Source organism: Macrotis lagotis, chromosome 4, assembly GCF_037893015.1.
Source record: "Macrotis lagotis isolate mMagLag1 chromosome 4, bilby.v1.9.chrom.fasta, whole genome shotgun sequence".
Classification (NCBI taxonomy): Eukaryota; Metazoa; Chordata; class Mammalia; order Peramelemorphia; family Peramelidae; genus Macrotis; species Macrotis lagotis.
Window position 1 is genome coordinate 225576470 of NC_133661.1, and position 26196 is coordinate 225602665.

Genomic DNA, 26196 nt, shown 5'->3' on the forward strand with positions numbered 1-26196 from the left:
CATCATAATGATAACTAATGTTTATATGGTTTTTACTACATACTAGCCACTATGCCCCAAGTCTTTGTTATCATTCTCTCATTTCAGTTATTTCTGGTTCTTCTTGATCTCATTTTGGTTTTCTTGCCAAAGATTACTGGAATGCTTTGCCACTTCCTTCTCTAGCTCATTTTATAGGTGAGGAAACTGTCAAACAGGGTTAGGTGACTTGCCCAGGGTCACACAGGTAATAAGTGACTGAGGCTAAATTTGAACTCAGGAAAATGAGTCTTCTGGATTCCAAACCTATTGCTTTTTCTATTTCATTGCCTTTGCTATTATTAAATAATCATGATATGATATAAGGTATAATATGATAGGTACGATATAAAAAAGGAGACAAAGGTAGTATGGTGGGTGCTCAAAGGATTGACCATGCTGAGGTTTTGGGTATTTGCTCATGCCTCTAAGAAGACAAATTCCTAAATTCCTAGTGCTACCTAGTTTTTTGGTTGTTTTAAAATGTCATGAGTAATTTGTCCTTAGGAAAGATTTTAATAACATTTTGAAGGGCTTAAAATATGTGACTCTGAGCATATTTTTCTGGAGGAAAAAATACCAATACCCTTTTACTTAAACTTTTTTAATCACAAAAGACCTCATTCCAGCTGTAATATAGGATCTGCTTGGGTTTCAATAAAAGCTGTGGGAAAAAGAAAAGGGAGGCCAAGACCAATCCCCTTGGGGTTTGACATATGCTCTTATTTTTTATTGTGATTTGCATTTTCCTGATCAATCCAGAGACACATGAGTGGTAGACAGACCTTCTTGAGCTTGAGGAGTTCTTTTAATTGATTAGATATTTCCAGGAAGCTTACAGACTTTAGCTCAAATGGGTTTTATACATAAATGCACATTATTTAGAAGTCTCTAGGAAGACTTAGTAGAATCTTCTACTGCTAACACTCTCATCTCCATGTTATAATTGAGAAAATCATGGCCCATAGAGACCATGGGACCTGTCTTAGGTCATACAGCTCTTTAAAAGAAATGCACTGAGGGGGCGGCTAGGTGGCGTAGTGGATAAAGCACTGGCCTTGGAGTCAGGAATACCTGGGTTCAAATCCAGTCTCAGACACTTAATAATTACCTAGCTGAGTGGCCTTGGGCAAGCCACTTAACCCCGTTTGCCTCTCAAAAAGCAAAAAAAAAAAAACCCCCAAAAAAAGAAATGCACTGGAAACTTCAGTATGCTAAATGAATGTGAGCTGTTGTTTCATTATTGCTAATACTGCAGCTCAGTTTTCTGTGCCACAACTACTGGTCTATTAGTCTTTCCTCAGTCTCTTAAGATTTCAACCTTGCAACAAGTGTTACTTAATAAGCTAATTTAATGAACTATTAGTAATGATTACACAAGCATTTATATAGCACATTAATATTTGCAAAGCACCTTACATAATTATTATTTTTTATACTCACAATAGATATGTGGATAGTATTATCATCACCATTTTACAGGGAGACACTGGTGATAAAACTAGGAATAGTCAAAGCTATATGACTTGTCAGTAAATCAGCAAGCATTTATTAAATATACCTTTCTTATTTTCCTTTGCTCATACTCTTGTCCTCTCTTGAAATACTATCCCTCATTCATGGCATTATAGAATTTAAAGCTTGAAGGGGATGGGTGGGAAACTGAGGAAGACCAGAGGTTAACAATGCCCCCCTACCCCCACCCCAGAGTCATACCACTACTAAGAATTTGAAGCTAGATTTGTACACAGATCTTTCTGACTCCAGGTCTGATGCTCTCAACTATATTAACTAACCTTGCTGCCTTTACTGTTCAATATGATGATTTCTCTTGTACTAGATGTTTTTATTTTATGCATTTAGAAACATTTTTCTGAGAAGGGGCAGTAGATTTCATTAAAGATTTCCATTAAACAAAAAAGGTTAAGAATGTCTGGTTTAGATACTGTTCCCCAAGTATACATTCCTTATTTTTTCTCTATTCTTATTATTGCTCTCTCTTGGAATGCTATCCATGGTTCATTATATCATAGAACGTAGAGCTTGGAGGGTGTGGTTTGGAATTAAATTTATCTCGATCTGTCCAATAATTTAACAGATAAGAAAACTGGTGGCCAGAAAGAGAAACATATGTCATATATTTTAAAATCCAATACTCAGTCCTTGATTCTATGTTCTTCTCAACCTCTTTAAGTCCTACCCTTTCTTTAAATTCCATTTCTTTACCTCAACATAGATTTTGTATGTTCCTATTTGTAAAAATTTTAATTGTATCCATTTGTCTTTTGCTGCCTTTTACATCACCTAGATTTCCCCTTCCTTTCCTCTCCCTAGAGAGTTATCCTATCCCACCCCATCCTATAATATATGATTTATATTGTTAATATATACATATTTGTATATAATGTCATATTAATGGGTTTTTTCAATGTACTTTTTTTTATTTTAAAGCAGGTCACAACACTAAACTCAATCCTATTCTGCCATTGTACAAGCTACAAATGCTTGCTTAGCAGTTGAGGGGGCAATCTTTAGAAGCATATTTGAAAAGTGAATAAAAATCCATATAAAACAAATATTCAGATAGTTTCCATAGGAACACAAATAAGTGTGACCCCATCTCTAAGTCTTCCATATTGTTGCATTTGTGCCAACCCTATTCTTAAAACATTTAAAAACTCTAGCAGGAATTAAGTTAATGGTCCCCCAAAATGCCCTAATACAAGCTAAACTTGCAATTAATGGCTACAAACAGCATCTATACATTAATACTAGCTGAAGTACAAGTTGCTGAGTGATGTTCCATTCCACTTTCCCAAGCACAAGATAATGGCAAAGTGTTGATATCCTGATCCGCTACTTCTGCTGGAAAACCTTGGGTCTTGATTTGTTGCAAGCATTTCCATGCTGGCCCAGACATCACATAATAGATAGTAGGTCTCTGGAATCCATTGAAAGTAGAAGTAGCAGCAACAGTATAAGCACCCATGTTTTCAAATAGCATCCAATCTCCCCATGCATTTCTGGCAAATCACAGCGTTCAACAATTCGATCAAGGCCATCACATGTTGGTCCCCATATGCTAGTAGAGTAATACTTCTCATCTGGTTTGGGTCTCTTTTATAGAATAGGTTTAACATGTACATGATCAAACAGGATGCAATTAAATGATCCATATACTCCACCATTTACATCGTACATAAAAGTTTGGTCATTTGCCTCATCTTCATCATCAGAACCTGTCTGTTCCTTTAATACAAGGTTTTTGGCAATGATGTTAACTGCAAGTGTGAAAGCTGATGCAACCATAGTATCTGTCTGGTTCAGCTATGATTCTCACTCCAGAGTCAGAAGGAAAATACTTGTCCAATGCTGGATTGATTACACTTGTGATCTCTTCAAACTTAAGCTTTGCATCTTCAGAGCCAGGAAAGCCACCACCAATATCAAGAAGCTACATGTTGAAACCAAATTCCACCCCCATGTCAAAGACACATCAGGTATCAGAAACTGCTTGGACATGGTTTCTGGATCGGTACAACCACTTCCCACATGGAAACTGACTCCAATAACATCAATATTCAGTTCCTTTGCTCGCTCAAAGAGTAGCCCACTAGTTTTGAGAGTGGCACCAAATTTAACACTTAGCCGACAGATGGCTTTGGAGTCATCAGTGGCAATCCTGAAAACCAGGTTTGCCTTTGGATGGGATCTGGCAACTTTCATTAGCTCTACTTCACTATCAAAAGTCATCATTTGCACTCCATTGTTGGCTGCATACTTAATTTGTGACACTTATTTGCATGGATTTGCATAGATTATCCTCTCTGGAGGCACCCCAACACTCTGTACTATTTGTATTTCAGTCTTGCTAGCAGAATCAAAACCTGCTCCAATAGTAGCAAGTGTCTCCACTATAGCTTTGCTGTCATTACATTTAACAGCATAAAAAGGAGTTACTCAAGGAAGAGCTTTGTACCATCTCAGATGTTTCTTTAGAATGTCACCAAGGTCAGCAACATAGAAGGCATCTTTATCATCAGAAGAAGAAACTTCATTAATTTTCTGGTCCAGATTATCCTTAGCAGTAAAGCCTTCATCAAAGAAACTGAAGTTACATTCATCATTGCTAAAGTTGTTCATCGTTTCTTGGTGTTCCTCTAAAGTGCAACAAAACGGAAAAACTAAGAGATGGAATTCAAAGACAGGCTGTTTCCAGCTGTACACCGAAGGTGGTTCTTCAGGGGAAAAAGTCCTGTTAAGGCTTTGATTGTGCCTTCGGTGCAGCGGTTACACTTAAAGGGCATGGACGGAGTGGGCAGCCCCCATGGAGACGCTCAAGGTGAAGGTCCCCCAACCTCCGTCGCCGTTCGGCCCGGCTGGGGGAGCCGCGCTGAGCCACCGGCCCGAGGTGGCACGAGAGCTGGTGGCAGAGGAGCTGGCGGCGTCGGAGGCCGAAGGGGTCTGACCTAATGGGGGTTTTTATTTTTATTATTATTATTTTTTAGGTTTTTGCAAGGCAAATGGGGTTAAGTGGCTTGCCCAAGGCCACACAGCTAGGTAATTATTAAGTGTCTGAGATCAGATTTGAACCCAGGTACTCCTGACTCCAAGGCCAGTGCTTTATCCACTGTGCCACCTAGCTGCCCCTTAATGGGGGTTTTTAAAAGAAAAAGAGACAATAGAACTGATTGGTAAATCTGAGGGTAAATTCATTCCTGTCCACCTATGACTCCTCACTTCTGCAGGGGAGATACTTTCTCATGTCTCTTCTTCTTTTTTTCTTTTTTTTAGGTTTTTGCAAGGCAAACGAGGTTAAGTAGCTTGCCCAAGGCCACACAGCTAGGTAATTATTGTCTGAGGTCGGATTTGGACTCAGGTCCTCCTGACTCCAGGGCTGGTGCTCTATCCACTGTGCCACCTAGCCACCCCCCCCCCCATGCCTCTTCTTGAAGACAAACCATATTCTTTATAATTATGTAAGGCCCAGTTTTGATTGCTTTGTGGTTGGTTTTCTTTCTGAGTATACTGTAGAAGGCATTATGCTTCTTGTACTTTCTGGCTCTGTTAATTTTCCTTTGAATCTGTTCCCATAAATTTTTCTGTGCTTCTCATATTAACATGTTTTTCATTCCATACAGCATCATCACAACTTCTTAACTTCATGTACCTTTTAGGAAACTTCTCCTGGATCTGTCTGGGCCTCAGTTTCTTCATCTATAAAATGGCAGCGTTAGACTAGCTATGCAAGGTCTCTTTAGTGGAAAAATTCCAAGAGACTCTGGTGATAGAACCAGGATTTATCAAAAATACATAATTTAGGGGCGGCTAGGTGGCATAGTGGATAAAGCACCGGCCCTGGAGTCAGGAGTACCTGGATTCAAATCTAGTCTCAGACACTTAATAATTACCTAGCTGTGTGGCCTTGGACAAGCCACTTAACCCCGTTTGCCTTGCAAAAACCTAAAAAAAAAAATACATGATTTGTCAGAAAATCAGCAAGCACTTAATAAACCCTTGTCTTTAACAGTCATGGTGCTGGGAATATAGGACAAAAATTATCAGTATCTACCTTCAAGGAAATGATATACCATCAGAGGAAAATTCATGTACATATTGCATGTATATAAACTATAGCATATGTATTTATAAAAGCATATATAAAATAGGTATGTATAGTATAACATGATATAAAATAAATATGAGGTGGTTCTGTGTTCAGGGAAAAGGAAGTTATGAAAGGCTTCAAGTTGAAGGTGGCTCTTGTGGTTTTTTTAATTTTAATTTTAAATTTTAGAAAGGTTTTTTCCCTGGAGAGCAGTTTGGAACTATGCCCAAAGGGCAACAAAAATGTGCATACCCTTTGATCCAACAATACCACTATTGGGTCTGTACCCTGAAGAGATTATAAAAAGGGTAAAAACATCACTTGTACAAAAATATACATAGCAGCCCTGTTTGTGGTGGCAAAGATTTGGAAATTAAGTGAATGTCCTTCAAATGGAGAATGGCTTAGCAAACTGTGGTATATGTATGTCATGGAACACTATTGTTCTATTAGAAACCAGGAGGGATGGGAATTCAGGGAAGCCTGGAGGGATTTGCATGAACTGATGCTGAGCAACATGGGGGTGATGATAAACATTGATGGACTTTGCTCATTCCATCAGTGCAACAGTCAGGGACAATTTGGGGCTACCTGCAATGGAGAATACCATCTGTATCCAGAGAAAGAATTTTGGAGTTTGGACAGCCCTCAAGGAGCTTACATTTTTTTGGAGGGAAGACAATAGAAAAGAATTTGAAATAAACTACCTTCAAAGGGCTTACATTCTTTTCAAGAAGATTTTTTTAAAAATTATTTTTTGAAATAACATGTATTCTCAAGGAGTTTGCATTCTTTTGGGGAGACAACACAGAAAAAAAATCTGAAGTAATTCCTGCCCTTAAGGAGTTTTTACATCCTTCTGAGGAAGACATCAAGGGCATATAATAAGTACAGAACAAATGAAAATATTCAGGGTAATTTTTGATGAGGAAAGCTCTAGTGATTAGGGAGAACAGGAAAGGCCTCAAAGAAAATGATCCTTGAGCTGTAGGTAATTAAAAACAAATCTCAAATGAATAACCATTTGTCAAAGATGTTATGGAAAAGATTCATGTATAGGATAGAGACCAAGGACTATTACCTTTAATTTGGGGGGGGGGGGCAAAACCCCTGATATCTTATTATGTAATCTTGTTATGTCTTATACTTTATTTTTCTTCCTTAAGGATATGATTTCTCTCTCATCACATTCAGTTTGGACCAGTGTATAGCATGGAAACAATGTAAAGACTGGTAAATTGCCTTCTGTGGGGAGTGGGGGTAGGGAAGTAAGATTAGGGGAACAATTGTAAAACTCAAAATAAATAAAATCTTTAAAATGAAAAAAATTTTTTAGAACTTTTTATTTATTTTGAGTTTTACAATTTCCCCCAATCTTGCTTCCCTTCCCCCATCCCCCACAGAAGGCAGTTTATTAGGTTTAACATAATTCCCATAGTATGCATTGATCTAAGTTGAATGTGATGAGAAAGCAATCATATCCTTGAGGAAAAGGTGGCTCTTGTAAAAGACTATTGTTTGAAGAGATGAGAAAAGAGTTCATTCAAATATATATGGGACAACCTGTGAAAAAAGTCAGAGATGGGACAACTTAACTGACACAGTGGATAGAGGACTGGCCCTGGAATCAAGAGGATCTGTGTTCAAATTTGACTTCAAATATTTAATAATTACCTAGCTGTGTGATTTTGGGCAAGTCATTTAACCCCATTGCCTTAAATAAATAATTTTTTTAAAGGGAAAAAAAAAAGAGAAAATTCCAGAGATGGCAGATAAATGTTGTGTGTGAGGCACAGCCAGAAGGCCAGTTTTAGCTGGCCTACAGAGAATATATGTCATGAAGCTGGACAGATCAGATTTGGGGCCAGACAGATTGGGGCCAGGGTAAGAATTTTAAATGCTTGAGGTGTTTGTACTTGATTTTAGAGGCAGTAGGGAGTCATTGGAGTTTACAGAGTAGGGTAGTAACATGGGTTCAGAATTTTGCTATCAATTTGGTGACTTTGTGAAGGATCTAATGGAGAGGGGGGGAAACTTAAAAGCTGGGAAACCAATTAGGAAGTTACTGAAATGAACCAGAGAGGGAAGAGCCATAGCAAGCCTGTGAATGGAGAGAAGGATAATGACTACTGGAGATGTATTCTAGATAAAATTAACAAGTTGGGAATATGGAAAATAAGAAGGGACCATTGATGATGACTCCAGATTTTTAAGCCTGTTAGATTAGAAGGATGTTGAATACTCTTTTCAAAAATAGAGACATTCTGATGATCTTTTTTAAACATGACCATCTTATGAACATGTTAGGAGATTCTCATCCCCATGATAACAGATCTTGAGGTAGAATTTCTTGAATTGGGAACCACTACTGCTTTCCTGCCCAGCAAGGTGTAGTCTCTTCTGTTCTGGCATGTACTTATGACCTAATGTCATCTAGTTCTGTTTTATAAGTGTATATCTCATCTACCAATGAGAATAAATTTTTTAAGAGTAAAGATCAGGTCTTAAGACTTTTTTCTAAACTGTTTGTAAAAGCTTAGCTCTTCAGTTGTTCATTCATTTCGATTGTGCCTGACTCTTCCTGATCCCATTTGGGGTTTCTTGGCAAAGAGACTGGGCTGATTTGTCTTTTCCTTCTTCAGCTTGTCTTATAGTTGAGGAAACTGAGGCAAACTTGCACAGGCTCACACAACTATTAAGTATCTGATATGAATTCAGGAAGATGCAAGACTCTGTGCACTTCACCACCTACCTGCTCTTCAGTACTTGAATAATTAAATGATTATGTCATCCTGGTGATCATTGTCTTCTGCCCAAATCAGTTGAACTGAACTTAGAGAAGAATGCCAGTATCTAAGTAACCGAGAGTAGTTTCTTGTGGGTGTAATGTAATCTGGTACTTAGGGACTGAGAGTCTGTCACTCATTTTATCAGTCAATTAGTGAGTGGTGCCATGGAGTTCATAGTCATAAATTTAAATCTTATATAGGTACCAATTATTTTCAAATATGGCCATGAGTGATATTCTTGGAGCCTTGGCAAGAGAGGGTGGATGACTCAAACCAAGTCTAATATCTCCACTGGAAAAAAACTCAAAAAGTACATCTTGCATGCTTGTTCAGAGAATCATTTTCATATAGAAGTAATAATACTAATAATATTTGACTTTGGGTCCTTTTTGTTCTTGTTTTCAAGTCACTTATAAGGAACTGAATATAATACTTTTTATTAAACAGAGGCAAATAAATTAGATCCAATAAAAAGTGATTGTGAAAGACTTAAAGACCACAAAAAACAGACCATACCCACACAATTAATGTCTTATATCTTGCAAACATTAATATAAAGTTATATTAATATGTCATCTCATTTCATTTAGTCATAAAAAGCAACCTCTTGAGATTGATAGTTAAAATTATTTTTCTCATTTTACCAGGGAGGGATCAATAAGAGAATTTACATAAAACTGAATGAAGAAACTGAGACTTAGGAAGACTTAAGTTCCCAATACTTGTGGAAATAGGAATTCAAACAAAGGTGCCAACTCCCAGGCCCAGAGGCCCACATCATGGTCTTTGGGAAATGATTCTATCTGAAACGAGTAAGGAATTTACATTTGTTTTCTTTGGACATGTGGGTTTGGATATGGAATGACTTGGCATTTGTTGTTCCATTTGAAGTATGCAGCTGTCTCTATAAGGGGACAGTTTTAATTTTTTTGTCTATCTTCTTCAGTAGAGAAACTCACTGGGGTTTTGCCAATTCAAAATTTACATTTTAAGTTCTCTAAAGCCCCATCACTCTTCGACTTATGTCATGTAAAATTTTGCAGAAGCATTCCTGACAGTTTCTCAGTCAGTACTTCAAATAATTCCAGCCCTCAAGGAGCTTACATTTTTTTGGAGGGAAGACAATAGAAAATAATTTGAAATAAACTATCTTCAAAGGGCTTACATTCTTTTCAAGAAGATTTTTTTAAAAATTATTTTTTTAAATAACATGTATTCTCAAGGAGTTTGCATTCTTTTGGGGAGACAACACAGAAAAAAAATCTGAAGTAATTCCTGCCCTTAAGGAGTTTTTACATCCTTCTGAGGAAGACATCAAGGGCATATAATAAGTACAGAACAAATGAAAATATTCAGGGTAATTTTTGATGAGGAAAGCTCTAGTGATTAGGAAGAACAGGAAAGGCCTCAAAGAAAATGATCCTTGAGCTGTAGGTAATTAAAAACAAATCTCAAATGAATAACCATTTGTCAAAGATGTTATGGAAAAGATTCATCTATAGGATAGAAGCAAGGTGACTAGATGGTTTATGAAGTTCTGATCTATGAAGTTCCTTTTCTGCTCTTTCCTCAAGTGTTAACAAACCCTATCAACTTCTCTTATTGATTGCTCAATTATAGAATGAAGGTTATTGCATTCAATATTATCTCAGGTTCTTTACCTGGTGTCTTGTGAACTTAAAAAAATTTCTTTTTGATAACTGTATTATTTATTTTAAAGCATTATTCTGAAAAGGGACTGTCACCTTTACCAGATTGTCAAAGGAGTCCTGGACAGATAAAGGTTAAAAAAATCCCCAAACTCTCACTCATCTAAGGCCTCTTTCAGTTCCAAAGATGCTTCCTTTAATCTATTCTGCTACTCCTGACTCCGGGACTGGTGCTCTATCCACTGCACCATCTAGCCACACCTCCTTTAATCTATTCTGGTTATTTGTCTTTAACCCTATTACAACAGGGTTGAAATTGGTGATGTATGTTGAAAAGTTAATGTCCTGCCATAATATCAGTCATAAAGAGCTATCACTTCTTCATCTTCTCACTTCCTAGTCTTTGGAGTTTGACCTTGGCTACAATCCCTTCCATTTCAACTACTGGAGAAAAATATTCATATTAATTAGAAAGATCTCTACTTCCAGATGCTTCTTGATGCCTTCCTTTGTATTTTCTGTGCATTCTGAGAAATGGCAAGTTCACAAGGACATAATTGCTCTTGGGATGATGGCATAGCTCTTAACATTTAATTTGCAGGCTTTCTTTCAAAACCTACTGGGAATTCATGTGTACTTTGATATAGACCATAATCTATTCTTGCCTTCTCATACCTTATGATTTCTTCCATGCCCTTCCAGAAGTCCTCCAAGAAGATCTCACCAGTCTTGTTGAAAGCTCTTCTTGGAGCTCTTTTTAAATTAGTTAATTAATGCCCGCTATCTATTTGTTGTGGGGATAAAATTATGAGTGTCTTCTGAAATATCTAGAAGAGCTCTAACATAATCTGGCTGAAGTGCATCCTAATCAATTGTGGGGTAAAATATGTCCTCATCAGCTCATCCTTTACATTCTTAAGATGCTTCCTCCCCCCACTTCATTTTCCAAATGTTTTTATTCTGCCATCTGTGCTACCCTCAAATATAATATAATTTAATAGTAATTATTATAATGAAGTTTACAAAGTGACTTTCTCATAATACTCATTTGAGGTAATGGTTCAAGGGCTATTTTGATTTTTACAGATGAGGAAACTGAGACTTGGAGATAGATCATGGGCACATGCCTAGAGTATCAGAATTGTAACTCCCACCTGGGTCATTTGTCTCCAAGGCCAGTATTCTTTATTCTGTGCTGGGTTGTTTATGCATTCATTGGACAATAACTATAGAGAGGCTATCCATCTAGGCCAGCCCCTTAATTTTACATAGGGGAAATTGAGGCTTAAGGAGGTTGATTGTGACTTTTTTTGCTCCTTTCATTCCACTACTTTTCTAGAATATTTTAGGGAAGTCTTAAGAGAATATTTGTCAAAATGAACTTAAGACAAGCATGGTGCAGGGAAGTGTGTTGTATTTGTAGTCAGGACCTCTGTTCAGATCCTTCTTCTATGTATGGCTTTGGTCAGCTTACCTATTTCTTCATCTGTAAAATGAGACAGAGGTGTAGAGTTAGATGGCTTTTGAGATCCCTTTCACCTCTACATCTACAATCCTGTGATCTGCCCTTGGCTTTTACAGTCTTAGAGAGATAATGAGAACCCAGAGAGTCAAAGGCAAGACCTGAACTCTGGTGTAGCTAGATTTAAGGGTAGCTCTCTTTGGGATAGGAGAAAGGAAAGGGGGCGGGGATAATATTGATGAATTTGTCTCTTAGGAGAAAGATTTATTTAATTAATTTATAAAGATCCTCTGTAAAGGTTTGCCCAGGATTAATTCATCTTTTGTATTTTTTAAAGTTATGTTTCTGGCTAATATGGGAAATATGTCTTGCATGACTGCACATGTCTAACCTATAGCAAATTGCTTTTGCCTTCCCAAGAAGGGGAGAGAGATTATAGGGAGGAAGAGAGAATTTGGAGTTCTATTATTTTATAAAACAAATGTTAAAAAAATTTTTACATGTAACTGAGAAAAAAAAATTATGTTTCTAGAGCCCAAACTTCTCATTTTACGGAAGATCATACTGTGAGACCTGGGATTTGCCCCAGGCCACATCACTAATGAGTTGCCAATGTGACATTTACTAAAAGAGACTAGTCTCCAACTTGCATTTTATAAATGAGGAAACTGAGCCTTTAAGAGGGGAAATGACTTGCTTAATAAGTGCCAGAATCAGAATAGGAATTTGTCTATTTGATACCTTTTTCTTTTAGATTTAATATTCCTCCAGGAAAGGAATGTGTGTTTATACTTTATGTATAGTTTTTTTGACTTAATAGTTCAGTGGTGGCTTAGAGCCTCAAAACTGTGACACTACAGTCCCTGACTCAAGTTCTTGACCCCAACTACTTTGAGATTCCTAACTGTAATCCTGAGAAATTGGTGGTTACAGCCACTTGAATTATGTTTGACTAGATGGCCTTGGGGCAAAGGAGAAGGGAGGAGGAAACACCACTAGCACACCCTTCCCTTTCAGGCAAGATTTTTTGGCTGCCTCTGTGACTCTGGAAGCTTTATTTTCAGTCCCTCCCTTATCTGTTGATCTCATTACAGCATGCTTTTCTAATTCTGGTTGATCTGTGACTGGTTTTATGTTTTTCCCCAGCTGGGTGTTTGGTGTTTCTTGGTATGTTTCCTAACTCCCCTCTTACCACCCTCCCACCCACCCCCACTCCCCCAATCAGGTTCATGTTTAAACAGGCTTATTTGTTGGTTTGGGGAAAACCAGCCTGCAGCTGGAAGCTTCTTAATATACTCTTCTGTTCTTGCTCCAGCTTGCATATCAGTGATGAGAAAGCCAGCCATCAGAACATTAGGCAGTTGTAAAAGGTTTGTTTTTTTTTTTGTGGTGGCAAATAATTAGAAATCAATTGGGAAATAGCAGAATAACAGCAATATTGTAATGATGAACTGTGAAAGACTTGGCCATTCTGATCATGATAGTGATCAAAGACAATTCCAAAAGGCTTCTTCTTATCCTGCCTTGGGCTATTGCCCTATAATATAGCATAGGATATACTGTGTAATATACCCAAGGGGGGGTGGGGTGGCTGAGATTGTTTTAGCCAACTGGATAGAGCTAGTGCTTTCATCTCTGCCATGGCCTTACCTCTTTGACCACAGTCTGGGTGAAAGTGTCCAATGCTAGAAGGAACCTTGGAAAATGGAGTGACTTTACTCCTTCATTTTATAGGTGATTTATGACATGTGACCAGGTAAGCAGTATCCTCTGATTCCAAATATTCAGAAACCAGGAGGTCAAACCATTTTCTTTCAGTTTTGATTTTTTTCCTTCAGGCAGAACTGCCCCTATACCATCAGAAGGGAATAAAAATTTATATTGCTGGATTTTTTTTTTAAAGATCCACAGAAAAGGTTCTACCACCATCCTTGGTTGCCCATTTTATTATCTTAACAGCTCTTGTTGCCCTGAAAGTTGTATTTGATCTCAAATCCTTATGTTGTTTTTGTTCAGTCTTGTAGACTCCATATGGTAGAGAATAGAGAGAGAGTTCAAGAGGAAAGAAAAAACACTTAATGAGCCAAGCAGTTTAGCCGGTTAGGGGAGGAAATAAACATTTATATAATTTCTATTATGTGTTAGACCCTGGACCTTACAACAACCCTGCAAGAAGGATTCTGTTCATGTCTGTTTTACAAGAAGAAACTGAGGCATACAGAAGTTATGGAACTTGCCCAAGATGAACTATTCTCTTGTATCACTGAGTTAAGCAACAATATATATTAAGGTGTTTCTTTCTGAAGAAAGAAAAGAAATATTCTTCTCCCTTAATCCTAATGCCTTCCTTCTGTTGGTTATTTCTCAGTTTATTCTGCCTGCATATTACCTCTCCATTAAACCTTATCTATATCCCAGTGCTTATCATGATGTCTGGCAAATAAAAGTCACTTAATGTTGACTGACTCCCTACTGAAATGTCCAGCTGTTTATTAGATATTTCAAATTGGATATACAAACAGAACTCATTCTTTACCCCTCTTAAGTCCCCTATGATTTTGTAGGGCACTACTTACCTACAAGACACCTGACTTGCAACCTTGGAGTCCTCTGTGACTTTCCCTCATTTCTCATGTTTAATTCACTATGTCAGTTCTACCTTCACTGCATCTTTAAAATCTCCAACTTGTGTTTTCTCCCTTCAGAGGTCACCACCCTATTTCAGTACCTCATCATCTCTCATGGGGAGTCATCTATTAGTCAACTAATGTCTCTCCCTACCTTCATTCCACTCCAAACAGTTGCCAAAATATATCTAATGCATAGATTTGTCTATGCTGTGCTTCCTTGCTCAAAATTCTCTAAAAATTCTTGATTGCCCCTAGGGTAAATAAACTCCTCTATTCGGCATTTTGGCATTTTTTGAAATCTGGCTCCTCTCAAACTTTGTCTTCTTGATATTTCTCATGTAGCATAGATAGTCTACCTCTGTCTGCATCCATTCCTTTAATGGGTGACTGTCCCCATTACCTGGAAAGCATTCTGCTCATTTCTACCTCTTGGAATTTCTAGATTCCTTTAAAACTCAGTTTACTTCTTACATGAGACCTTTCCAGATCCTTCTTCCATTCTCTAATAATTTTGTGTTTATAGTTACTATAGTTGATATTTACTTATCTGAGCATGTGCTTTTTCTCCAGCAAAATATAAACTTTTTAGAGGGTAGACACTGTTATAGCCTACTATATAGGACTAAAGTAAATAAATACTTAAAGTATTTAAAGTAGGAGCAGTTAGGTATTGCAGTGGATAAAGCACTGGTCCTGGAGTCAGGAGGACCTGAGTTCAAGACACTTAATTATCTAGCTGTGTGGCTTTGGGCAAGTCAGTTAACTCCCCATTGCCTTGCAAAAGTTAAATAAGTAAATACTTATTGAAATTTTCTTTTATTTTTCCAGTTATATGTACTGGTACTTTTTCAACATTCATCCATTTACGTGTTCATGAATTCCACATTTTTCTACCACCCTTCCCCCCAATCTTTCTTCCCCCACCCCCCCACAGAAGGCACTCTGTCAGTCTTTACTTTGTTTCCATGTTGTACCTTGATCCAAATTGGGTGTGATGAGAGAGAAATCATATCCTTAAAGAAGAGAAGAGAAGAGAAGAGAAGTCTAAGAGGTAACAAGATCAGACAATAAGATATGTGTTTTTTTCTAAATTAAAGGGAATAGTTCTTGAACTTTGTTCAAACTCCACAGCTCCTTATCTGGATACAGATGGCACTCTCCTTTGCAGACAATACAAAATTGTTGGGAAAGTCTTTTTACAGAAGGTGGAACTGTAGCTGAGCCAAGAACTATAGGAGGAGGTGGAGTTGAGGAGGGAAAGAATTTCAGCATGGGGACGGTCAGTGAAAATGTCAAAATGGGGAGAGAGTGTCATTGTGAGATAAACAACAAGGTGACCAGTGTCATGGAATTGAGGAATATGCAGAGTAAGGGGAAAAGTAAGGTGTAAGACACTAGAAAGGTAGATTAGATAAATTACAATGTTGATTATTGGTCGTCTGCAATTTTGGTTGGTTATCGAATTCCTCAGCATTCAAAATTGTTTGTCTTTATAGTGTTATTATTGTCTAAATTGTTTTCTGGTTCTGATCACTTCATTCTACATCAGTAAATCTTTTCATGTTTCTCTGAAACTATCCTTTTTTTTCATTTCTTTAAATAAATTTTATTTTCAATTTATGAAATAAAACAAGCATTTCCATAACATAATAGAATTTAAAAAAAGATGATTGCCCATGAAACTGCATGTATACAACTTATTATTCCTTTTAAATATATAATAAAATTATTGTGGAAATTTTTTCCCTTCCCCCTGCCCTAGAGATGATTCTGTTAAGCATATATCACATATTATACACACACACACACACACACACACACACATTTATACATATTTGTAAAAATCATTCTTCTATGATGCAGTAATGACTTCCTTCTTGGGTCCTTTGATGTTGCTGTTTGATCTACATTCTTAAATGTGATACTATGACATGGAAGTAAATTGGATTTGAGTGAGCTAGGGCTGTGCAAAATCACCAGCTCAATAAGGTCTTTTGCAGTTAATTGGAGTATTTATAATAGTCAGAATGACCTAATCTCTCAAATTTGTTCTTATAGCAATGTTATTGTTAATATAGATAGTGTTCTCTTGGTTCTGCTCATTTCACTCTGCATTATTTTGTGCATGTCTTCCCATGTTTTTTCTATGATCATCAAACTCATCATTTCTTATAACACAGTAGTATTCCACACAATCCTGTACCATAACTTGTTCAACTATTTTTTCATCATTTCTTATATCATAACAGTATTCCCTTAAATTCATATGCCTTTATTTATTCAGTCATTACCCAATTTATGAGCATCCCTGAATTTCCGTTTCTTTGCTGTGCTGTTCTATGTATTTTTTTATATAAAGCATTTTTTTAGTTTTTATATAAAGTTTTTTTTGCAAGGCAATGGGGTTAAGTGGCTTGCCCAAGTATCTGAGGCCAATTTGAACTCAGATATCCTGACTCCAAGGGCCAGTGCTCTATCTACTGCGCCACCTAGCCGCCCCTGTTCTATGTATTTTTGTACTTATAGACTGCCTCTTTTCTCTGATCACTTGGGGAGTAGACCTAACAGTAGTCTTACTGGGTTAAAGGATCTGCAGTTTAATAACATTTTATTATGCTGTGATTCTCCTTGCAGTTAATTTTTAATTACTTTTTATAACAATTTATACATGCTTTACAAATAGTTTCCTAAGTATCATTTGTTTGTAGAAGGTTCTCTTTGATGTGGAGATTCATATTTATTAAAGAGACGACATGCAGCAGCTAGATTTCACAATGGATAGCATGTTGGCCCTAAATGCCACCAAAAACAAACAAAAAAAGGAATGACTTTATACTTCCTAACTAACTACCAGCTGCCTGCCTCTTGGGGGGGGGGGGGGGGTTGAGGTAGTGTAATACAGTGCAAAGATATTTGACCCTGGAGCAAGTTGTTGTTCAGTGGTTTCAGTTGTTTGACTCTTGGTGCCCCCTTTGGGTTTTCTTGGCAAAGATCCTAGAGTGGTTTGACTTCTTTTTTTCTCCAGCACATTTTACAGTTGAGAAAATTGAGGCAAACAAGGTTAAATGACTTGTCCAGGGTCATAGAACTAATAGGTGTCAGAGATTGGATTTTGAACTCAGGTCTTCCTGACTCCAGACCAGGTACTCCAAAAACTGTACCACCTACCAGCCCATGGAGCAAGCAGACCTAGGTTCAAATCCCTCCTCTTACATCCACTGCCTGTGTGATCCTGGCCAAATCACCTACTCTTCAAAATCCTTAGTTTTCTCTCCTATAAAAGGAGGGTATTGGAATAGATGAGCTCCGAGGACCCTTTCAGCTTTGTCTATTATCTTATGGTCTCTTTGAAACACACAAGTCAAAGGGGAAGGGAATAAGTATTTTATTTTATCTCCAACTATGGTATGGTATCCTAGCTAAGCATTCTTTTACAAATATTATGTCATTTAATCCTCATAACAACTTTGTGAGGTAAATGCTATTATTAATTCTAATTTTACAGGAGAGGAAACAGGCAAAAGCTGGTTCCACCATCAAAAACATAGGCTTAAATATAGGCCTAAAAATCATTCCAAGGGAATGTAGACTAATTAATTGAAGTTCAGCTCAGCTAACTTTGTTTTGCTGCTGCAGTAATGGGACTTACAGGGTAAGGAAGGTAGCCGTATGGACCCCATTCTCCCCTCCATCTCCCATGTACAGCTCATGAGTATAAATAGGAATACTTTTTCATGGGACTTTTTATAGATATGACTATTTTTAATTCCAGTAAATTCCTTTCTCCTTGGAATGAGGGTATTTATTTTGTGATACACCAAGTGGTATGAATTAGAGTACAGACTCAAAGCTTCTTGTGGCTGGCCAGCACTGAGGGGTGCAATTTTCATGCCTTGCTAATAAAGACACATGACCATTTTTGCCTCATCTCTATTTCTGGCCTCTTTTATAGCAATCTTTGGGCTGATGTTGTGCCAGTCTACTAGTATCCCAATAGAGACAAGAGCTGGAAGACTTTGGTTTGAATTCTGATTTCTTACTTATTCTCTGTGTGAGACTTTGACCAAGTCACTTTTGGTCCGTAAGCCTCTTTTTCCTCATTTGTAAAAAGATAGTTGGACTTTGATCTCCAAGTTGCTTTCTGTCTTTAAAGTCTTTCTACTCTGTCCCTCTCCTTTGTCAGCCCCAATGATGGGGGATACATCCTGTGCTTAGGATGTTTCTCATTGGCAGCATGCTAATTATCTGAAGTTCCAGTGAGTTTCTGTTTCTTGATTATGCTGCCCATTTATCCTTCCCAATCCCTTCTCCCTTTCCCAAAGCGTGCAAACACAATTATACCATTAACTCAAAATTGGTCCTTAACTATGGTTATAAAGTCCAGTTGGAGACTTGAGATGTAAACATTATACATTTTAGTCCACAATTCCATGCTCTTCTAGTTTTGTATAACTGTGTGGTAGGATTTTTTAAATTTTCTATAAGTTTGGTTTATCGTCTGCTCTATGGTCAAATCAGAATAGAAAGTATTTTTTTTTCCTATCTATCCCAAATGGAATTGTCCTGTCTGTGTAAACACAGTGATTAGGATGGTTGTGCTGTGATTAACAGATTATAAAGTGTTTGGCAAGTGAAAGTGTACATGGTGCTTACTGGATGATGTCTCATTTGGAACTCACTATAGAATTGAATGTTGTTTAACTTGGACACAGTTGACTCTCAGATCCTAAATCTCAGTGAATTAATTTGTAGATGCCAAGCAACTTTATCAGGCCAGCTAGGTCATTCTATGTACATGTGTTTAAAACTGCTTTGGGACTCTGGAGACTACCTCAGATTAATTGAAATTATGTGGAGCAGATGGATTGAATCCAGAGCTAATTTTCAGTGACAGTCCTTAAGTGTGTTGGACACTTCATTATCTGCTCATTTTGCTGAAGGTGGAACTCTTCAGGACTTGTTTGAGAATGCATTTTTAAAAAAGGGAAAAAAATACTGGGGAACATATATCCATGTGGAATTACAAATACATGGAGTCTTCAGCCCAAGCTCTGAAAGGAGATTTGGAGCATTAATCAGCAGACTTTTTATTTCCTCCCAGTAGTAAAGTTAGTAAGTAGAGCTTTTCTTGGCTGTAAGATCCAGAGAACAGAGGCTGCTGTCTGATTTATAGATAAACAGAATTTTAAAGCTGGTAGGGACCCTGGAGATTTTCTAGTTCATTTTCCCAAAGGGAGTCTAGGAGAGAGAAATTTGTGACTTAATTAGGGTTCATAGAACAAGTAGATTTGCAAATAATAACACAACCCAATGTTCTTTTCCCTTGCACCACTCTACTTCTTTCTTGCTGGGGTCGCACCAGGATGCATTCCTATGTATTCTCTGTGTTGTCCTATTTAAAACTCTCATTACAGATCATAAGCACACTTTTTACCTTTCTGCTTCTGCCTCTTGAGAAAAGAGATTTGTCAAAATTTGCATTAGCCAATAACAAAATTCTTTGTCAGGGCTCTTTAGGTGATGCTACAATCACTGGATTTTAGAACTGGAAGGGACTTTTCATTTTACAGATGAAGAAACTGAATCTTAGGTTAATTGATTTATGAAATAAGTGGTTTCTGAATGTATATCACATGTTTTCCAACTTTAACATTTGTTTCTTTAGTCTTTCAAAGACTTAGAATCATTCACTTAAAAGAAACAAACATCAAAGCAAAAAGTCCATGGGGTTTAGACAGGGGAGATAAGGGGTAATAAGGTAGAAGGCTGGAAGAATTTTTGTCAAAAATCAATTCAGGTTTTCACATCAGCCCTTGCAGAGGGCACTGAATATCTCATGCTGCCTTAAAAAAAATCATTATTTCTCACAAAGATCAAGTCGTATTAAGAGACTGTTATCAGAGCAACATAGCATTAGACTCTCAGGCTTTTATTACTATATCAGTACTTTTATTTTCAGTCTGGGGTCTTAGTCTGATATCAAGACATTGACTATTTTGGCTGATTAATTGCAACAAAATTGTTATTTTTGAAATAGGTTTATTTTTCCTTCATACTTCATTCATGAAGCATTGACTCATGAAACTTTCAGCTCTGACTTTCTCTATAAACCCCTCTCATAGAAGCTGTGGGTGTGTGTATCTGTATCTGTGTATTTGTATGTGTGTATACACACACACACACACACACACACATATATATATATATTTACACATGCATATATATATATATATATATATATATAATATACACATACACACTCATACATTTTGCTTAAGAAGGAGTGAGCAATCCAGTTTCTTTGTCTTTGCCTTTTCTATTACCACTGAAACTTCACTGCATAACTGTCAGCATCAATTATTCAAAAGAGACGAAGCAGTGTGTGTTGAATGGCATTCCATTTGTTTCTACCCAGAGAAGTGCATTTTGTTTAAAAAAAAATTTGGACCTCTCTTAATTTTCTGAGGGGCTGTATAGAAACTGTGAATCATTGTAGAAGAAACTAAAATTCTTAATCAAATACTTTGGTCATGTAGTTGATGAGTGTGCTAGGTTGTCTTGGAAACAAGAACTTCAAAATGCAAGTTCTCTGCATGGCTCTGCATGAAGTAGAATATATGTATAAACTCATGCAGTTAGGAATTTAAACTATTATCCTTTCTCCTTGAAAAACCCTATTATGTTATTCTTAAAAAAAAACACAGCAATACAAAAACAAAACAAAACCACCAAACATCTATGATTTCATTGGTGTAATGAACTATGAATAAGGAAATTTCTTCAACTAATACAGAAAATTAGTATATATTAGTGAGTAAATTGTGGCAGCGAGAGGTTAAGTGATTTTCTTTTAAATTATAAGTGATTTTGAAAGTAGAGATTGTTTTATTCATTGTATTTGTATTCCTAAAACCTAACACAGTGCCCTTCACACAGTAGGTAGTCTAAGTCCCCCTGGACCTTGCCATCTGCTCTACTTTTGTAGTATAAGCAATTCTGGGTCTTGCCATCTGCCCTGCAGCAGAATTTTGCTTTATGTTTGTCTCCCTTGAATAGAGTGTGAGCTCCCAGAGAGCAGGGACAGTCTCATTTTTCTGTTTGTAGAACTAGCATTTAGTACATTATATTTAGCACATTATAAACTCATAATAAGTGCCTTTTCCTTCATTTAATAAATGCTTGTTGATTGATTCTCAGGTATTTCCTAAGAATAATACAGTTATTCTTGATTTCCTGTTTTCCTGCTTCATAAATAACTGCTATAAATATTTTTTGTGCAGATGGGTCCTTTAACTATTTCCTTTCTAGGTTGTACTGTAGACTCACTACCTACCATGCCCCAAACAAGATCACTTTGTTTTCTCCTCCTTGCGAGCAGGGTCTGTCATTGTTTCTACTTGAATGTGTCTTCTTGGGCCTTGGTTTATAACCACTTTATAACCAAGTATGTATTGTTGGTTATTAGTATATAATACTTCTATTATACCAGAGTGCCTCTCTTGAATTCCATATTTATTCTAAGTCCATGTTTTGATGGGAAGTGTTGACACCTCCATTCAAGATTTTTATGCTATTATTTTTATTAATTTGGACTGATGTAGATGCTTTTTATTTAGTCTAAGAGCTTATTATTGCTAATTATATCACACCTATGTGATAATTTTGACAAAGAATTTTCCTTACAACAAACGCCTACAGAGAGCATCCTTTGTCTTAGCAATAGACCTGAACACATTTATCATGGAGATCTTTGGCTCTTAGACTAAGCAAATAGCCACAAACTCTAACTAATTAATTATTTCTCAGAGTTGATAAGCATACCACTTTCTCTTCTGTTTCAGATCACATCCTTAATTTCTTACTAGAAGTTGTTGGCAAGCATGGCCCTACCTTGGGCAATGTGCTTTTAAAGGACAGTGATAAGCTACATCTCTTATCCTGAAGGAGCTTTTTTTTAAGTGTCTACTATGTAATAAGCATTGTGATAATGATAGGTGTAAACCAGATGTTCCATACAAACTAGAGAGTATAAGTATGGAAGAAGAGTAATATGAAGTGTCAGGAGAATAAACTAGGGAGAGATCATATCTAGTTTTAGGAATGAGAGCTATGATTTTTTTTTTTTTAGGTTTTTGCAAGGCAAATGGGGCTAGCTAGGTAATTATTAAGTGTCTGAGACTGGATTTGAACTCAGGTACTCCTGACTCCAAGGCCGGTGCTTTGTCCACTACGCCACCTAGCTGCCCTGAGAGCTATGATTTTAAGAGGAGTCCCTTCTGTTACAGAGAAACAGAAATGAGGATTTTTGTGAGCTGGTGTTTTGTGTTTGTATGTTTTCTTATTCTTTCTTGTTAAATCAACCATGACATTCAATCAAATCTCTCCTTATTTGTAATGAAATTTTCTTTTTCAGATTTCAATCTTACACATAGCAAGTCCTTAATAATAAATGCATATTTTGGCTTGATTTTGGCTAAGCTGAAATTGAGATCCACCTGTCTGGGTCAGTAAACCCAGTTCCTAAGGGAATGCATATCTCTCATTCTACTCTCCCTCTCTCCCTCTCCTGTATTCTCCATATTCCAACCCAAACATTTTACTTAATGTACTCTCAAACATATCATTTTATCTTCTTACCTTTTTTATCTTCTTACATTTTTATCTAATTACATTTTTAAAAAAATTAATATTTTATTTGTTTTCCAATTATATGCAATAGTAATATCTACCTATCATTTTTGTAAGGTTTTGAATTTTACACTTTCCCCCATCCCCCCCCACAGAAGGCTGTCTGATTGTCTCTACATTGTTTCTATGCTATACATTGATGTAAATTGAATGTGTTATAAGAGTGAACATACCCCACCCAAGAAGATGAGAAATCTCAAGAACAGAGAGAAAGAGAAAAAAAATGTACTTCAGTCTGTGTTCAGATTCCAATGGCTCTGTCTCCAGGGTGAGTTGCTTTCTTTATCATAAGTCCACCAGAGAAGTTGCTTCAATAATTTTCCCTCAGTTGCTATTACTAGCCATACCTCCACTCTATTTCTCCCCACTCTCATTTATTCTATTCTCTCTCCTTTCATCCTGGCCCTGTCCAGAAGTTTGTTGAATCTGAGTACCCTCTCCCTTGATCTTCCCTCTCTTCTATCACCTATTTCCCCCCTTCCCTCCCCCACTCCCCCTTATCCCATCCCTTTCTTCTCATTTTTCTCTAGAGTAAGATAGATTTCCTCACTCTATTAAGTGTGTATGTTATTTCCTCCTATGCTCCTTCCTATGTCCTGTCTATATATTCTCCTTCTAACAGCTCTTATAAATGAGAAAGTTCATATGAGTTATCACATGTAGGGATACAAACAGTTCAATATCATTAAGTTCCTCATAGTTAGTCCTTCTCTTCCACTCCCTCTATGGTTCACCAGTCCTGTACTTGGAGATCAAACTTTCTATTCAGCTCTGGTTGTTTCAGTAGGAAAATTTGAAAGTCCCCTGTTTCATTGAAAGTCCATATTTTCCCCTGAAAGAGGATGTTCAGTTTTGCTGGGTAGTTGATTCTTGGTTGTAAACCAAGATCCTTTGCCTTCTGGAATATTATATTCTAATCCCTGTGAGCCTTTAATGTAGATGCTGCCATATCCTGTGTAATCTTGACTATGGAGCCTCGGTAGTTGAATTGTTTGTTTCTGGGAGCTTTTAGAATTTTTCTCTTTGATTTGGGATTTTTGGAATTTGGCTATAATATTCCTGGAAGTTTTTCTTTTGGGATCTCTTTCAGGGGGTGACTGGTGAATTCTCTCAATTTCTATTTTACCCTCTGCTTCTAGGATCTCAGGGCAATTTTGCTGTATTATTTCTTGAAAAATGAAGTCTAGGCTCTTCTGATAGTGGCTTTCAGGTAGCCCAATAATTTTTAAATTATTTCTTCTGAATCTATTTTCAAGGTCAGTTGTTTTTCCAGTGAGATATTTCACACTTTCTTCTAATTTTTGGCTTTTTTTTTTGGAAGAGTTTTAGTTCTTCCTGATTTCTTGCAAAGTCATCAGCTTCCTTATCTCCTTTTCCAGTTGGCCAGTTCTGCTTTTTAAGGCATTCTCCTCATTTGCCTTCTGTTTTGCTTTTTCCATTTGGCCTAAACTGGTTTTTAACATATTATTTTCTTCAGTACTTTTTTATATATCTTTCACCAAGCTGTTGATTTGGTTTTCATGATTTTTCTGCATTGCTCTCATTTCTCCTCTCTATTTTTCCTCCATCTCCCTTAATTGCTTTTAAAAGTCTTTTTTGAGCTCATCCATAGTCTGAGCCCATTTTCTATTTCTCTTGGAGGTTTTGGATATGGAAACTTCAATTTTGTCATCATCTGAGTATATGTTTTGATCTTCCATGGGACTAAAGTAATTCTCTATGGTCAGATTCTTCTTTTTCTGTTGTTTACTTATTTCCTCAGCCCAAGACTAATTTACAGCACTTCCAAGGCTTTGGGTTTTTTTTGAACCCCACTTTATTCCTCCAGGGTCTTATACTCTCTTGCCTGTGCTTTGATATATAGATGCCTGCCCCCCCCCACCCACTTCCCTCTGCCCTGGAGCTGTCAGGAGGGATCCAGCTTGGCTACTTAGTATGGAAGCCCAAACTGCAACCTGGATCTGAGTGTAGGTAAGCAGCAGAGTCCTACCCCGAGGGAGAGCAGAGAAATCTCTGCAGACTTCCCTTACCAGTCTCTGGGGGTACAGGCTGCTTTCTCCAGATTCTCGCTGCAGGTTATCACTCCCACACTCATTCTGGTGTAGCAGAGTTCTCTCACCTCCCCTTCAAGCTGTTGCTTGTGATTTCTGGGCTGGACTGGGCTGCACTGTGGCCAGCTGTGGCTTTTTTCCAACTCCTGGTCCTGGTGAAACACACCTTTCCCGCGGCATTTCTAAGTTTTCTTTGACTGGGTAAATGTATCACTCAATCTTTCTGTGGGTCCTGCCCCTCTAAATTTTGAATAGAGTCATAATTTGTTGGCTTTTGGGGTTGGGGGTGGGAAGGAGTTCCTAGGAAATGCTGCCTTCACGCCGCCATCTTGGCTCCACCCTTACCTTTATAAAGATTTTAAAAATAATGCTTTTCTGAGAATTTTGAGAGCTAAACAGAATGTCTTCTAACGTAAATGATTCTTGACCAAGATTCCTTCCTACAACCTGGCTGGCAAGTGATCTTCTGTCTGCCCTTTTCATTTCTGATTAACTCATTAAACACTATGTCTGCCACTCTTCATCTTCCACCCATCACTCTTAATCTGGTCTTTGAGGTTCAACAGAACTAATGTGATTCCTCTTTTTTTTTAACCTCAAAGACTGCTCTCAGACTGTCTCCTACTCCCCCCCCCCCCCCAGGTCTTCTCTGTACTAAACATTCACAATTTCTTTAACTGAATCATTTAAACAAACATGGAAAGCATTGTACTAAATGTTGGAAATATAAAGACAAAAATGAACTTTACAGTGGTCATGAGTCTGAGCTCTGAAGGATGTTAGGGATTCTGAGAGTTGAGAAAAGAGAACCTTCTAGACATGAGGATAGCCCGTGACTTTTATGACTTTCATACTCTTGGACAGAAGTTTAGTTCTTCTTTATCCTTTTAAAAATTTGTTGCTCCAGAATCTGATCAGATCATTCTGTTACATCCCTCGTCCTGGATGTTATATCATTCAATGCCACTTTGATTTTTGGTTTCTTTGTCTCGGGATTGACTCATGGATGCAATTTATTTAAAACCACTATATCTTTTTCACAGAAATTGTTGCTTAACCATATCTCCTTATTCTTTATTTGTGAAGTTTGTTTTTTTAATCTCCAAGTTTTTTTTAATCCCCCCCATCTTCTTCGACCCACCTAGCATTATGCTTACCTGAATAGATTTTTTTAGAACCTTATTTGGTCTTCTAATCTGTTACCAATTCTTCTCAACTTTGCAGATTTAACCAGCCTACCTTCCATCCTTTCATTCAGGTCATTGATAAGAATGTTCAACAGTATGGGGTTAAGGACAGAT

The 26196-nt window shown here is 37.2% G+C and overlaps 1 protein-coding gene and 1 pseudogene across 6 annotated transcripts in view; one reads left to right on the forward strand and one right to left on the reverse strand.

Annotated features, from left to right (window-relative positions):
• Window positions 1-26196, forward strand: part of CCDC88C (coiled-coil domain containing 88C) — a 234001-nt gene that overhangs the window by 67313 nt on the left and 140492 nt on the right. The gene's annotated exons all lie outside the window — the stretch shown is intronic.
• On the reverse strand, window positions 2750-4253 carry LOC141522237 (ornithine decarboxylase pseudogene; annotated as a pseudogene).